This window comes from Hypanus sabinus, chromosome 17 (genome assembly GCF_030144855.1).
Source record: "Hypanus sabinus isolate sHypSab1 chromosome 17, sHypSab1.hap1, whole genome shotgun sequence".
Classification (NCBI taxonomy): Eukaryota; Metazoa; Chordata; class Chondrichthyes; order Myliobatiformes; family Dasyatidae; genus Hypanus; species Hypanus sabinus.
The window spans coordinates 70,821,365-70,836,814 of record NC_082722.1 but is presented as its reverse complement, the minus strand read 5'-3'; the positions used below and the strand labels follow the sequence as shown (position 1 = coordinate 70,836,814).

The 15,450-nt window shown below is 42.9% G+C and overlaps 1 protein-coding gene across 1 annotated transcript in view; it reads right to left on the bottom strand.

Annotated features, from left to right (window-relative positions):
• adamts18 (ADAM metallopeptidase with thrombospondin type 1 motif, 18) overlaps positions 1 to 15,450 on the bottom strand; it is a 309,638-nt gene that overhangs the window by 170,126 nt on the left and 124,062 nt on the right. The gene's annotated exons all lie outside the window — the stretch shown is intronic.

Genomic DNA, 15,450 nt, shown 5'->3' with positions numbered 1-15,450 from the left:
CTGATCATAGAACATCAAAATTCAACAAACATTTATTAGCAAATTACGTGTATTTTCTTTAGCCCATCTAATCTGCTCCAACATTCAATCGTGGCTCACTTATTATCCCTCTGAACCTAATTCCCCTGTCATCTCCTTGTAACATTTTACACCCTGACTAATCAAGAACCTATCAACCTCTGCTTTAAATATACCTAATGACTTGGCCTCCACAGCTATCTGTGGCAAGGAATACCCCAGATTCACTACCCTTTGGCCTCATCTCTGTTCTAAATGGACACCCCTCTTTTCTGAGGCTGTGCCCCCGGTCCTAGACTCCCCCACTGTAGGAAACATCCTCTGCTCATCCACTCTATCTAGACCTTTCAATAGGTTTCAATGGGATCCTCCCTCATGCTTCTAAACTGCAGAGAGTCCAGGCCTCGAACCATCAAATGTTCCTCACACATTAACCATTTCATTCCTGGAATCATTCTCATAAACCTCCCCTGGACCCTCTCCAACATCAACACACCTTTTCTTTTTTTTTTTGAAAACTTTTTTTATTGCGTTTTTAAGTGATTACAGAGTAAAGTATGGGGAAAAAAATGTATATAACCCTTCCCCCTCCCCCCAACTTCCCTATAGAAAAAAAAGATAAAGAAAGAAAAAAAAAGAAAACACACCTTTTCTGAAATAAGGGACCCAAAACTGCTCACAGTACTCCAAGTGCAAACATGGCACTCTGCAAGTGAGAAAAACATTGAAAATGCTGCTTGCTTGGGAGCCATTCTATACTAAATATACATCTTCTGAACTACTATCACTGCAATCCGCAACCTGTAATCTCCCTATAAGAAAGCTGTATTATTTATTTGCTATTTATTATTTTGTATTTGCAGTTTGCTTTCTTTCGTACATTGGTTGTTTGTCAGACGTTGTTTGTGTGTAGTTTTTCAATGATTCTATTGTACCTCTTTGCTCTACTGTGAATGCCTGCAAGAAAATGGATCTCAAGGAAGTATTGGTGACATATGCATACTTTGATAATAAGCATTCTTTGAACTTTGAACTATGAGAGGACATGGCGATATTAATGAAGGGAACTTGCTGTGATTCTGTATTTCAGAGTTGGGAGGGCAGCCTGGAGTTTACAGAAACAGTTAACCCTTGAGGTGCAAAATGCAAGGATGAGAATCCCAGCGAAAGAGAGAAAGGACTTATTATAGATGTGAAATTAGGCGGTTATGGTGTTGCTTCTGTGATTGTTCCACTCCCTTCCATTGCTCTCCTATCCTGTTGCTTAGCCTGGATACATAGCCAATGATGTAAGCCCAATGTTCTGGTGTCTCCCAGGAAAGAAGGGAAAAATATCCTGAAAGTATCCAGGACTTGCAAGTATCCTGACTGGTTGCATCAATTCAAACTGTAGAAACATAAGAAACTGCAGAGAAAGTTGTAGACTTAGCCCAGTACAACACAAGCACATCCCTCCCCACCATCAGTAGTATCCACGTGAATCACTCCCTCAAGAAGGCAACATCTATCATCAAGTTTAGAAAAGGCAAGGTAGCGTAATGCTTTCACAGAGCCAGCAACCTGGGTTCAGTTCCACCTCTGTCTATAAGGAGATTGTACGCTCTCCCCATGACCACCACGTCGGATTCCTCCAGGTGCTCCAGTTTCCTCCCACATTCCAAGGACGTTTGGGTTACTCAGTAAATTGGATGGTGTGAGCTCCTTGGGCCAGAACAGCCTGTTTCTGTGCAGTATCTCTAAATAAATAAATTTCCTCTTCTCATGGCTACCATCAAGCAGGAGGCACAGAAGCCCCAAGTCCCATAGCATCAGGCTCAAGAATAGCTACTTCCCCTCAACCTTTCAATTCCTGAACCCTTATCATTACCTCACTCTGGCAACACCATGACTACTTAATCACTTCACCCTACAATGGATATTTTGCTCTAATTTGGTCCTTACTTCTTACTGTAATTTATGTACTGCTGCCACATATCAACAAATTACACAAAATACACCGGTGATATTAAACCTGATTCTGATATTTCTTTATAATTTACATTTTTTTCTTGTGAATGTTGTGTGTTTGATACTATGTGCCTGAGATGCTGCTGCAATTAAGTTTTTCATTGCTCTCCTGCTTGTGCACATGCAAATAAACTTGACTTTGACCAGTTTTTATGTATTTTTAATTAAGTACGTAGATTGAGAGACTGGGAGATAAATTGATTCTTTTTGTAATGTGCATCCTCGGACCTTCAGTGTCGGTAGGAGTAAGTCCAGGCAGGACTTCCATTTAAAAAGTAGATGATTAGAGAAGCTTTATTTGTCACATGTACATCAAAACATTGAAACACACAGTGAGATGCACCGTTTGCATCAATGACCAACACAGTCCGAATATTGTGCTGGGGGCAGCCTGCAAGTGTTGCCTTGCTTCTGGCACCAACATCGCAAAATAAACGCAAGCAATGCCTCCTATAACGTAGAGCTCTCCAGTAATGCAGACAAGAAATACGTGCCCTTCTCTGAAGCAGACCTTCTTACTTAGAGGTGAGAGTGTGGCACAGGGGCATTCTGGCAGCTTAGAGCACTGAGATGTTTTCAATGTGGTCTTAAGTGTCCAGGTTGACTTTCAGTTGTTTGTTCAAAATTCAAAGTAAATTTATTGTCAAAGTACAAACTGTATAAGTCACTATATAAAATCCTGAGGTTTGTTTTCTTGTGAGCATGCACAGTAAATCCAAAGAAGTACAATAGAATCAATGCAGGACAGACAAACTGTAGGCCTCCGTTAGTCTCGATAGACCATGGATTTGCACCTTGGGAAGTTTCCAGGGCACAAGCCTGGGCAAGGATTTTTTAATGGAAGACCAGCAGTTGCCCAAGCTGCAAGTCTCCCCTCTCCACGCCACCAATGTTGTCCAAGGGAAGGGCATTAGGACAGACAACCCACCAATGTGCAAAAGACAATAAACTGTTAAAATGCAAAAGAAAATAAAAAAAAACAATTGAGTTCAAGAGCCATGAGGTAATGTTACAGTTATATAAAGCTTCTGACCCCACCTGTGTTCAGTTCTGGTCACCTCACTACAAGAAGCATGTGGATTCTATAGAAAGAGTGCAGAGGAAATTTACAAGATGTTGCCTAGATTGGAAAGTATATGAGAATAGGTTGAGTGAACTTGGCTTTTCTCCTTGGGGTGACGGAGGATGAGAGGTGACCTGATAGACATGCAGAAGATGAGGAGAGTCATTCATCGTGTGGATAGCCAGAGGCTTTTTCCCCAGAGCCGAACTGGCTAACACAAGGAGGCACAGTTTTAAAGTGCTTGGAAGCAGTCACAAGGGGGGATGTCAGAGGCGTGTTTTTCACACAGAGAGTGGTCATTGTCAGCAACGAAGGTAGAGGCAGATACAATAGAGTTTTTTAAAAAAGAGCCTCTTAGATAGGTACATGGAGCTTAGAAAAATAGAGGGCCATGCAACATTGTGGACTTGTAATATGCTGTAGGTTTCTACATTCTATTTATGTTCAATAAATAGAGAACATGTGATAAAGGGTCCTCAAAAGTGAGTCCACAGTTTGGGGTTAGCTCCAGGAGCACCAGCAGAACAGGGAACTCCACACTGATTTGGAGTGTCACTTGTGGAAAACCCCACAGGGTATCAATAACTCACTGAAAACTTGTGTATTATCAACATCATCAAACAGACTCACTTAATTACCTGATTAGTATTTCATTAAACCAGATTCAGGTGACTCTGTCAGTCAGAGACCTGTGTAAACAGGCTTAGTCCTAAATTACTCCCAACACAGTTTAGGAAAATAACAGCAGACTAATTGTCAAAATATGCCCTTCCTTGTCAGTGACAAAGAGCTTATAAAAAAGGTGCAGGTAATCCACTTTTAGTGGTCTAGTGCACATATTAAAGCTTGCCTTCATCTCTTCCAACATGAATGGTATCACACTAAACCTTGAATAAACTTAAACTCACAGTAATCCCCGTGAAAACATGGCACTGTCAATGCGAAAGCTTTTCTTGTCTTTCGGTTGGTTGAGTTGTGACTTGTGTTACCATCCTTGCTTTACTCGTGGACTTGCAACCCCTGCTAGCACCTCGTTTCTCTTCGGTTCATACGCCTCAAACTTCCGTTCTATCAGGTCGGCACTGAGACAGCAGCACCTCACGCTGAAGGAAACCCCAAATTTCAGAACCAGGGTCAGGTTTAACATGACTGGCGAATGTCATGACATTTGTTAGCTTTACAGCAGCAGTACAATGCAATACATGATAAAAATATGAAAAAATTAATTACGGTTAATTTTAAATTAAATTAAATAGCCAGTTAAATTAAGTAGTGCAAAAGAAATAACAACAAGTAGTGAGGTACTGTTCATGGGTTCAATGTCCCATCGACATTGGATGGCAGAGGGAAAGAAGCTGTTCCTGAATTTCTGAGTGTGTGCCTTCAAGCTTCTGTGCCTCCTTCCTGATGGTAACAGTGAGACGAGGTCATATCCTGGGTGGTGAGTCCTTAATGATAAACAGCACCTTTCTGAGGCACAGTTCCTTGAAGATATCTTGGATTCTACAGAGGCTTGTACCTGTGATAGAGCTCATTAATTTTATAACTTTCGGCAGCTTACTTCGATCCTGCGCAGTAGCCTCGTCCCTACACCAGACAATGATGCAGCCAGTCAGAATGCTCCCCAAGGCACATCTGTAGAAGTTTTTGAGTGTTTTAGGTGGCAAATCAAATCTCTTGAAGCTCCTAATGAAATATAGCTGCTGCCTCGTCTTCCTTACAAGTCTACAAATTCTACTATCTACGGTAGTGGGTCACATCTCAAATAATGATGTGTCGGGAGCAGGGAGTAGATAGAGAGCTTAATGACACACAGTCGTGACCACAACCTTTCCCTTTCACAATATGGTGTGGCATAATAGCTTAGCTGGTTACACAGCCCGCAATCACTAATCAGGCCTCAAATCCCGCTGTTCCCTTAAGGAGTTTGTACGCTCTCCCGATGAATGCATGGGTTTCCTCTGGGTGCTCCAGTTTCCTCCCATGTAGCAAAAAAATTTAGGGTTAGTAAATTGCGGGCATGCTATTTTGGCGCCAGAAGCATATTGACAATTCAGGGCTGCCCCTAATGCATCTTCAAACTGTAATGACTGTTGAAGTAAAACCATGCATTTCACTGTATATTTTGATATACATGTGACAAATAAAGCTTATCTTAATCTTTAGCTAATCTCAATGTCAAAAAAAGAGCTGGCCATTGATTTCAAGAAGAGGGGTGCAGTAAGCAGACTGTTGTCTACATAAGCGGTGTTAGGATTAAGAGCTTCAGTTTCCTAGGTGTGAACATCGCCAACAGCCTGTCGTGATCCACCCACATCGATGTCCTGGCCAAGAATGCTCACCATTGTCTCAACTTCCTCAGGAGGCCGAAGAAATCTGGCATTTCCCCGACAACTCTTATCAATCTTTATTGATGCACCATAGAAAGTATTCTGTCTGGGTGCATCACAGCGAGTTATGGTAACTACTCTGCATGTGACTGCACGAAACTGCAGAGAGCTTATTGTCAACTTATGTTTATGTCACCATATACTATCCTGAGATTCCGCTTCTTGCAGAAGTTCACAGTAGAACAAAGAAATAAAATAGAATCAAGAAGGGAAAAAAAACTACACACCTGAAGAAAGATTGACAAAAAGACATTCTGTGCAAATACAAACACGTTAATAAATGATAAGCTGAAATGTAGAGTCCCTGAAAGTGACTCCCTCACAGAAACCTACCTCCCTTCCATGAACACTGTCTACACTTCTCACTGCCTCAATAAAGCAGCCAGCTTAATCAAAGACCCCAGTCACTCAGGACATTCTCCCTTCTCCCCTCTCCTATCAAGCGTAAGGTGCAAAAGCCTGAAAGTACGACCACCAGGCTCAGGGACAGCTTCTATCCTGTTGTTTTAATACTATTAAACGCTTTTCTAGTACGGTAAGTTGGACTCTTGGCCTCACAATCTACCTTGCTATGATCAAGCACATCATTATCTACCTGCACTGCGCTGTCTCTGCAGCTGTTACACTTTATTCTGAATCCTTTTATTGTTTTACCTTGTACCAGCTAAATGCACTGTGTAACGATTTGATCTGTATGAGCAGTGTCTCAGTCCCAAATCCTGCCTTCTCCCAGTAACCCTTCAGGCCCTGACCAATCAGCAACCTCCCTACTTCAGCCTTAAATATACCCATTGGCCTCCACAGCCACGTGTGGCAACAAAGTTCATAGATTCACCACACTCTAGCTAAAGAAATTCTTCTCCAACTCCATTTGAGGCTCTATTGTGAGGCTGTGCCCTCTTGTCATAGACTCCTCTACCATAGGAAAAATCCTTTCCACATCCAATTGAGACCTTTCAAAATTTGATATGTTTCAATGCGACCCTCCCTCTTATTCTTCTAAATTCCAGTAAGTACAGGTCCTAAACCATCAATCGGTCATTATATGGTAACATTCTCATTCCCAGAATCAATCTCGTGAACCTCCTCTGCACCGTCTCCAATGTCATCACTTTCTTACATCTCAGCCCCAGATCTTCTCACAATATTCCAAGTGAGGCCTTACCAACACAACCTGCAAATTAATCTTCAGGGAATCCTGCACAAGGATTCCAAAGTCCCTTTGCACGTTGGATTTTTGAATATTCTTTCCATATATAAAATATTCTACCCTCCTATTTCTTCTACCAAAGAGCATGACCATACACATCCTGACTCTGTATTCCACCTGCCAATTCCTCACCCATTCTCCTAGACCTGCTGCAGCCTCCCTACTTCCTGAAAACTACTTGTCTTCACATCCTTCATAAACTTGGCCATAAAACCACCAATTCCAACATCCGTATCATTGACATACAATGCAAAAAGAATCAGTCCCAACACAGACCCCTGTGGAACACCACTAGTCACCGGCAGCCAAAAGAAAAGGCCCCCGTTATTCACACTCTTTGCTTCCTGCTAGTCAGCCAATGCTCTATCCATGCTAGAATCTTTACTGTAATACTATTGGCTTCTATCTTGTTTAGCAGCCTCATGTGCAGCACCTTGTCAAAGGCCTTCTGAAAAATGTTGTCTTTCCCTGTTCCAATGGCATTTGCAAAAAATACCCAAAGTCAAACTCATCAATGACTTTAAATTCTCTGAGAGGAAGTGAGAGTAAAATAGAAGAGACGTATATAATAAAATTATCTTAAATTCTTAATTATTAATTTGAAAATAGCAGCCATTGTCACAGCAATTGACATTGCTATAGATAAACCTGGGTAAGTATGCTGCAGTTGTTACTGACTTCATTAAAACCTGTGTGGATGAATGTGTGCCACAAACTCTAACTACACATTTCCAAACCAAAAGACACAAATGAACCAGGAGGTACGTCGTCTGCGGAAGGCTAGATCTGTGGCATTCAAGTCAGGCGATCCAGGCCTGTACCGTAAAACCAGGTATGATATGCGGAGTGCTATTTCAAAGGCGAAGAGACAATTTCGATCAAGGTTGGAGGCAACATCAGAAGCACGACAATTCCTGCAGGGTTTACAAGACATTACATCCTACAAAGCGAAACCCAATAGCATGAATGGCAGAGATGCTTCACTACCAAATGAACTCAACGCCTTCTATGCCTGCTTTGAAAGGGAGAACACAATTACAGCTGTGAAGATCTCTGCTGCACCTGATAACCCTGTGATCTCTGTCTCAGAGGCCGATGTTAGGCTGTCTTTAATGGAGAGTCCTAATGGAGTACATGGTCAGGCTCTGAAAACCTGTGTCAACCAAACGGCAGGAGTATTCAAGGACATTTTCAACCTCTCACTGCTATGGACAAAAGTTCCCACTTGCTTCAAAAACAGAAACGCCTATGTCAGGATGGTGTTCATCGACTATAGTTCAGTATTTAATACCATCTCCATTGAGAAGTTGCAGAACCTTGGCCTCTGTTACTCCCTCTGCGATTGGATCCTCGACTTCATAACCATTAGTCCACAATCTGTGCAAATTAGTGATGACATCTCCTCCTTGCTATCGATCAACACTGGTGCACCTCAGGGGTGTGTGCTTAGGCATAGCTTAAATACCATCTATAAATTTGCTGACGATATAACGATTGCTGGTAGAATCTCAGGTGGTGATCAGAGGGCGTACTGGAGTGAGATATGCCAACTAGTAGAGTGGTGCCGCAGCAACAACCTGGCACTCAACGTCAGTAAGATGAAAGAGCTGATTGTGGACTTCTGGAAGGGTAAGACAAGGGAACACATACCAATCCCCATAGAAGGATCAGAAGTGGAGAGAGTGAGCAGCTTCAAGTTCCTGGGTGTCAAGATCTCTGAGGATCTAACCTGGTCCCAACATATCAATGCAGTTATAAAGAAGGAAAGACAGCAGCTATACTTTATTAGGAGTTTGAGAAGATTTGGTATGTAAATAAATACACTCAAAACTTCTATAGATGTACCATGGAGAGCATTCTGACAGGCTGCATCACTGTCTGGTATGGGGGTCTAATGCACAGGACCAAAAGAAGCTGCAGACTGTTGTAAATTTAGTCAGCTCCATCCTGGGTACTAGCCTACAAAGTACCCAGGACATCTTCAAGGAGCGGTGTCTCAGAAAGGCAGCGTCCATTATTGACCTCCAGCACGCAGGGCATGCTCTTTTCTCACTGTTACCATTAGATAGAGGGTACTGATGCCAGAAGGCACACACTCAGTGATTCAGGAACAGCTTCTTCCTCTCTGCCATCCAATTCCTAAATGGACATTGAATCTTTAGACACTACCTCACCTTTTTTTTAATATACAATATTTCTGTTTCTGCATGTTTTTAAAAATCTATTCAATATAGGTAATTGATTTACTTGTTTATTTATTGTTATTAAGTTTTCTTTTATTTATCATTATTATTATTATTATTTTCTCTGCTAGATTATGTATTAAATTGAACTGCTGCTGTAAGTTAACAAAATTCACGGTCACATGCCGGTGATTCTGATTCCAACCCAAACAGCACTGGCAGAACACACTACTTCTACAGAAAACCATTACATGAAATACCCTAAACACTAGCAGTAAAATCTTTGCCGGGGCATTACACTCTCCACTCCCATCCCACCATCCCCCCCCCCCCGCCAAATTTATCAACCCATTATTAATAACACAGTTTTCAAAAGAATTTCATGACGGCAGGACCTCCAGCACCCAGGGCATGTCCTTTTTTCACTGTTACCATCAGGTAGGAGGCAGACACTCAGTGATTCAGGAACAGCTTCTTCCCATCTGCCATCTGACTCCTAAATGGACATTGAATCTTTAGATACTACCTCACCTTTTTTTTTAAATATGTAGTATATCGGTTTTTTGCACAATTTTTAATCTATTCAATATATGCATACTGTATAAAGTATACTGAATAATATTCACTTACTTGTTTTATCATTATTATTATTTTATTTTCTGCTAGATTATGTGTGGCATTGAACTGCTGCTAAGTTAACAAATTTCACGTCACATGCCGGTGATAATAAACCTGATTCTGATACTGCCAGGAATCGATGGAGACAAAAAAAGACTACAGACGCTGGAATCTGGAGGGACTCAGCATCTGTGGAGGGAAATCCGAGTCCACTGGAGGCAGAAGGAGCTAAGCTGTCATAGAGTTTAGAACACTTTATTCATCTATTGAGATACAGCGTGAAGTAGGCCATTCCGTTCCTTCGAATCATTCTGCCTCGCAATGAACCAAATTAACCCTAGCCTAATCACAGGACAATTTACAATGACCAATTAGCCTACCATCCATTACATCTTTGGACTGTGGGAGTTAAGTGGAGCACCCAGTGGAAACTCATGCTGCCACAGGGAGTCTGTACATCGTCCTTATCGGCAGGTGTGGAAATTCAGCCTAGATTGCTGGTACCGTAAAATGTTGTGCCAACCACTTTGCCGCTATGCCCCCACTTGGGACTTAAAATACGCACTGGTGGTAGGGAGGAATGGGACATTTTCTGCTCTTGTAGCTTTCTTGGTTGTCGCGTTCCGTTTTGCTATGTTCTGCGTTGGCAATGGAACGCTTGGCGCCATTTGCTGGCTGCCGCCAGCACACCCTCAGGTGTGTTAGTTGTTAGTGCAAACAACTCATCTCACTGTATGTTTTAATGCACACTGGGATAAAGAAACCTGAATCTTGAAAATGGAAGGGTTTCTGCCCGAAACATCGACTGTTTATTCACTTCCATAGATGCTGCCCAAACTGCTGAGTTCTTCCAGCATTTTGTGTGAGTTAATGTTGACAGTTAATCATCAATGGACAGTTGAGAGGAGGGGCCTAGACCTTAAATGTCAACTATCCAATTCCCTCTACCTGTTGAGTTCTTCCAGCTGAATGGATAATTGCACTTGATCTTTATGGTTGTCACAGCAAATTCATTGCATTCTCAAACCCTGGGTGGCCAACTATAATTTGCAAACTTTTCTAATTAAATAGTTGGCCAAACAAAACAATACAAAGGAAGATTTATCAAGGGCCAAATGCTTTTTTTAAAAAAAATGCCTGTCTTGTCAAAAAGCTAAAACAGAGCATTTTATTGTTTAATTAAACAGAGTGCCTCAGGGAACTTCTAACATCAACATTCTAAAATAAAAAGTTAGCCCAGGAAGTACTGCAACCATTAGCATGAAAGTTTGAGAAGTGGAAGTGGTATCAGGCTGGGTATCTAGGCAGTGTAGTGGTTAGCACTACACTTTTTTAGAAGCAGCGTTCACCGATCACGGTTCAATTCCTGCCATTAGAGTCTGGAGTTTGCATATTCCACCTATGACTGCATGGGTTTCCTCTGAGTGCTCCAGATTCCAAAAGACATACGTTCAGGATTATGCTTAGTGAGACGCGGGCATGCAACTCACGATGTCGGCACTGGGAAAACAGCAACATTTGCGGCCACCGTTTCCTCGAGGCTGCGCGGCCACAGAGTGACTGAAGTGCTCCCGACCACGTGGCCTTTGTTGCCACGCAGCCAGAATTTTTTATACTGCAAAATGTTTTATGAGAGTGCCGTACAGTTTTCAGGCCATGTAAAAAGGTCTTGTTGCTCAGATCACTGGCTGCTCCATGCAGCTGTAACCAAAGGTAGAGAGAATGTTGTTTGCCAGCTGCCTCCAGTGCAAACCTTGTTTGTTGATGCGAAACGACATATTTCACTGTATGTTTCGATGTATATGTGGCAAGTAAAGCTAAAGCACATTATATTAACCTCCACGAGGACCACGGCCTTGTCGTAGGGTTTGGAGGTTCGGAGAGCTACGTTGGCTGGAGTCAGGGCCTTGTGCTTAGGCTCCTGGCAGTGAATTGTGCTGTGCTATGATGTTTTTGTTAGCATTATGTATGCAAGATTAATTTTTACCCAGAGTAGGTTATCATTGTTGTTAGGTCAAATATGATGGCACAATATAGTATTAATGGTAAGACTCTTGGCAGTGTGGAGGATCAGAGGGATCTTGGGGTCCAAGTCCACAGGACACTCAAAGCTGCTGCACAGGTTGACTCTGTGGTTAAGAAGGCATACAGTGCATTCGACTTCATCAACTGTGGGATTGAGTTTAGGAACCGAGCGGTAATGTTACAGCTAGATCGGACCCTGGTCAGACCCCACTTGGAGTACTGTGCCTGGTTCTGGTCATCTCACTACAGGAAGGATGTGGAAACTATAGAAAGGGTGCAGAGGAGATTTACAAGGATGTTGCCTGGATTGGGGAGCATGCCTTATGAGAATAGGTTGAGTGAACTCGGCCTTTTCTCCTTGAAGTGACGGAGAATGAGAGGTGACCTGATAGAGATGTACAAGATACTGAGAGGCATTGATCATGTGGATAGTCAGAGGTTTTTTCCCAGGGCTGAAACAGCTAACGCGAGAGGGCACAGTTTTAAGATGCTCGGAAGTAGGTACAAAGGAGATGTAAGGGGTAAATTTTTTACTCAGAAAGTGGTGAGTGTGTGGAATGGGCTGCCCGCAACGGTGGTGAACGCAGATATGATAGGGTCTTTTAAGAGGCTCCAGGATGGGTACATGGAGCTCAGAAAAATAGAGGGCTATGGGTAACCTGAGCTAATTTCCAAAGTGAGTACATGTTCAGCACAGCATTGTGGGCCGAAGGGCCTGTATTGTGCTGTAGGTTTTCTATATTTCTAGATAAGGATGAGTTTGTTTCACATGTGGACAAGTGAGAGGTTTTGCACTTCAGCAGGACTATCCAGAGTAGATCTTACACCATAATCAGCTGGGCACGGAGGAGTGTGTTACAAGGAAGGGATCTGAGAATACAGGACTATAATTCATTGAAAATAGCATCACAGGTAGTTAGGATCATAAAGAAAGCTTTAGGCACATATGGCATCCGTTAGTCTCACGAGATCATGGATCTGCACCTGGAAAGCCCTCTCCAGGGTGCAGGCCTGGGCAAGGTTATTTGGAAGACCGGCTGTCGCCCATGCAGCAAGTCTCCCCTCTCCATGCCACCGATGCTGTCCAACGGAAGGCAAAGGTCAATACAGCTTGGCACCAGTGTCGTCACAGCAGTTGCCTGAACAAGGTTGAAGGTAACGTCCGACTGCCTTACGGACTCTAGCTCCGGGTTTGTCCTCAGGGTTTACTCCCGAAGCCTTTCCCATGAGTCGGTATGGCCGCAAGGCAGCGGAGGTTTGAAATCAGAATTTTCCCTCTCTTAGATGGTCTGCCTTCCCAGGCTGATGAGCTCCATCTACCCAAACATTAGGCACTTAGGCCTTCATAAATCAATGTACTGAGTGCATCAGATGGGATGTTATGTTGAAGTTGTACAAGACATTGCCGACACCTAAATTGGAGTATTGTGTGCCGTTTTGATCACCTGCCTACAGGAAAGATGTAAGTAAGGTTGAAAGGATAAAGAGAAGGTTTACAAGGATGTTGCTGGATCTGGAGAACCCAAGTTATAAAGAAAGATTGCATAAGTTAGGACTATATTCGTTAGAACGTAGAAGATTGAGAGGAGATTTGATAGAGTTATACAAAATTCTGAGGGGTGTAGATGGAGTAAATGCAAACAGGCTTTTTTTTTACTGAGGGTGGGTGTGACCACAACCAGAGGTCATGGGTTAAGGGTGAAAGGTGAGAAGTTTAAGGGGAACATTAGGGGGTAATTTCTTCACTCAGAGAGTCCTGAGAGTATGGAATGAGCTGCCAGCACAAGTGGTGCTTGCAAGCTCGATTTCAACATTTAAGAGAAGTTTGATAGGTAAATGAATAATCGGGATATAGAGGGCTATGGTCTCAGTGCAGGTTGATGGAGTAGGCAGTTTAAGTGACTTCAGCATGGACTAGAAGGGCTGAAATGCCTGTTTCTGTGCTGTACCTCTCTATGACTCTCACAGTGGGTTGGCTTTGCCTTCTACTAAGCCGTGTCTTTACAAGACAAGTGACCCCAGCTATTGCAAATACTCTTCAGAGATTGTCTGGCTAGTGTCTGTGGTCGCAGAACCAGGACCTGTGATTATGCATCCCCTGCCCCCATGGCTTAACGTGACCCTGATCGGGGTCTAAACAGGTGCTACACCTTGCCCAACCAAGGCTTACCCATAGGCTAGCAGAGGGTCGTTGACCCTTAAGTTTCGATGTTCATGAGATAATTGGATCTGAATCTGACAAGTTTTTCACTGTTCCTCAGCGCATGTTAAAATAATAAAGCAACCCCAACAGGCTGAGTAACACTGACGACAGGATAAGGGTGGGACAGGAACCTGGAAGGTGGTGCACGGCATGAGATGAAAGTGAGCCCGTCCATGCCCAATGTCATAAGTCACAGCAGTTGGCTCAGATATGACTTTGGCATGGGTTTGGGAGGAGGTTTGCCTGGAATCATTTCCTCTTTCCTTCACAACCCTGTCCGAACACACTGCATGGTGTCGGATAGTCGCTGTGGTTAGGAGTCTCAAAGGACAAAATCAAAAGTTAGCTGCCCATTAGGACAGCCAGAATGTGAACATTTGACCAAGGATTGACAACTGTGTAAAACGAAAATAGACAGGACTTCACATGAACGTGTGACACAAATCGTTTCACTGAAGTTTTATATTTTAGATGGAAGACATATACACACTAAATCTGCATAAGCTCGTTGCTAAGGAAAGGTTTTGCATTTTATTTTACATTTAGAGATGCTGTACAGGAACAGACCCTTCCCAATCCAACCAGCCTGTGCCACTCTATTGCACCCACGTGACCAATTAACCTACTAACACATACATCTCTGGAATGTGGGAGGAAACCAGAGCACCCGGAGGAAACCCACACAGTCACAGGAAGAATGTACAAACTTCCTACAGACATCGTACCTGGCTCATTAACACTGTAATAGTGTTATGCTAACCTCTATGTGGCCATGCCACCCCAAACCATGTACTAGGTAGCATTATTTGGCACTTTTCAAATTACCCTCCCCATTCATTCCCTATTCTCGTTGTTGCCACCAGGTAGAAGGTACAGGTACTTGTACCACCAGGTTCAAGAACAGTTACTACCCTTCAACCATCAGGCTCTTGAACAAAAGGGGATAGCTATACTCATTTAAGGACCCTTGTGTCTTGTGATTTCATGCTCACCATTTATTGCTTTTTATTTAGTATCTGCATTTGCAGTTTGTTTACACTTTACAGTTCCTGATGTTTACAGTTTACAGATCCTGTTTGCAGTTACTGTTCTATAGATTTGCTAAGCATGCCCGCAGAAGGAGGATTTCAGGGTTGTATTTAGTGATATGTATGTACACTGATAATAAATTTTACTTTGAACTTCAACAAGTTTCCAGTACTGTGCAAAAGTCTTAGGCACATATATATATATATATATATATATAGCTAGGGTGCCCGAGACTTTTGCACAGCCCTGCAATTTGTTAACGTGGAGCGGCGAGCAAGTTTGTAAATCTGGCGCTAGCAAAGGATGATGGGAAGCGCCGTGGGAGAGGTGGCAGAGGAGTGCCAGGGTGGGGAGGGTGGCATGGGTACAAACACACCCAGCCCTGAGACACCAGGCAAGGTCATTTGATTCCAAGAAAAATGGTTTACTGATCATTACAGAATGTCTCTCTGGTGCTTCCCACTCCCTCCCCTCTCCCTTCCCCTTTTCCCAACCATAATTCCCTTCTCCTGCCCCTGCCCCGCTCTCAGTCTACAGTAGATACCCATATCAGAATCAGGTTTATCATCACTCAGATATGTCATGAAATATCTTTTTTTCTGCAGTAGCAGGAGAGTGTAAAACATAAAATTACTAAAGTACTGTGCAAAGGTCTTAGGCACCCTATATATATATATATGTATATGTGCCCAAGACTTTTGCAC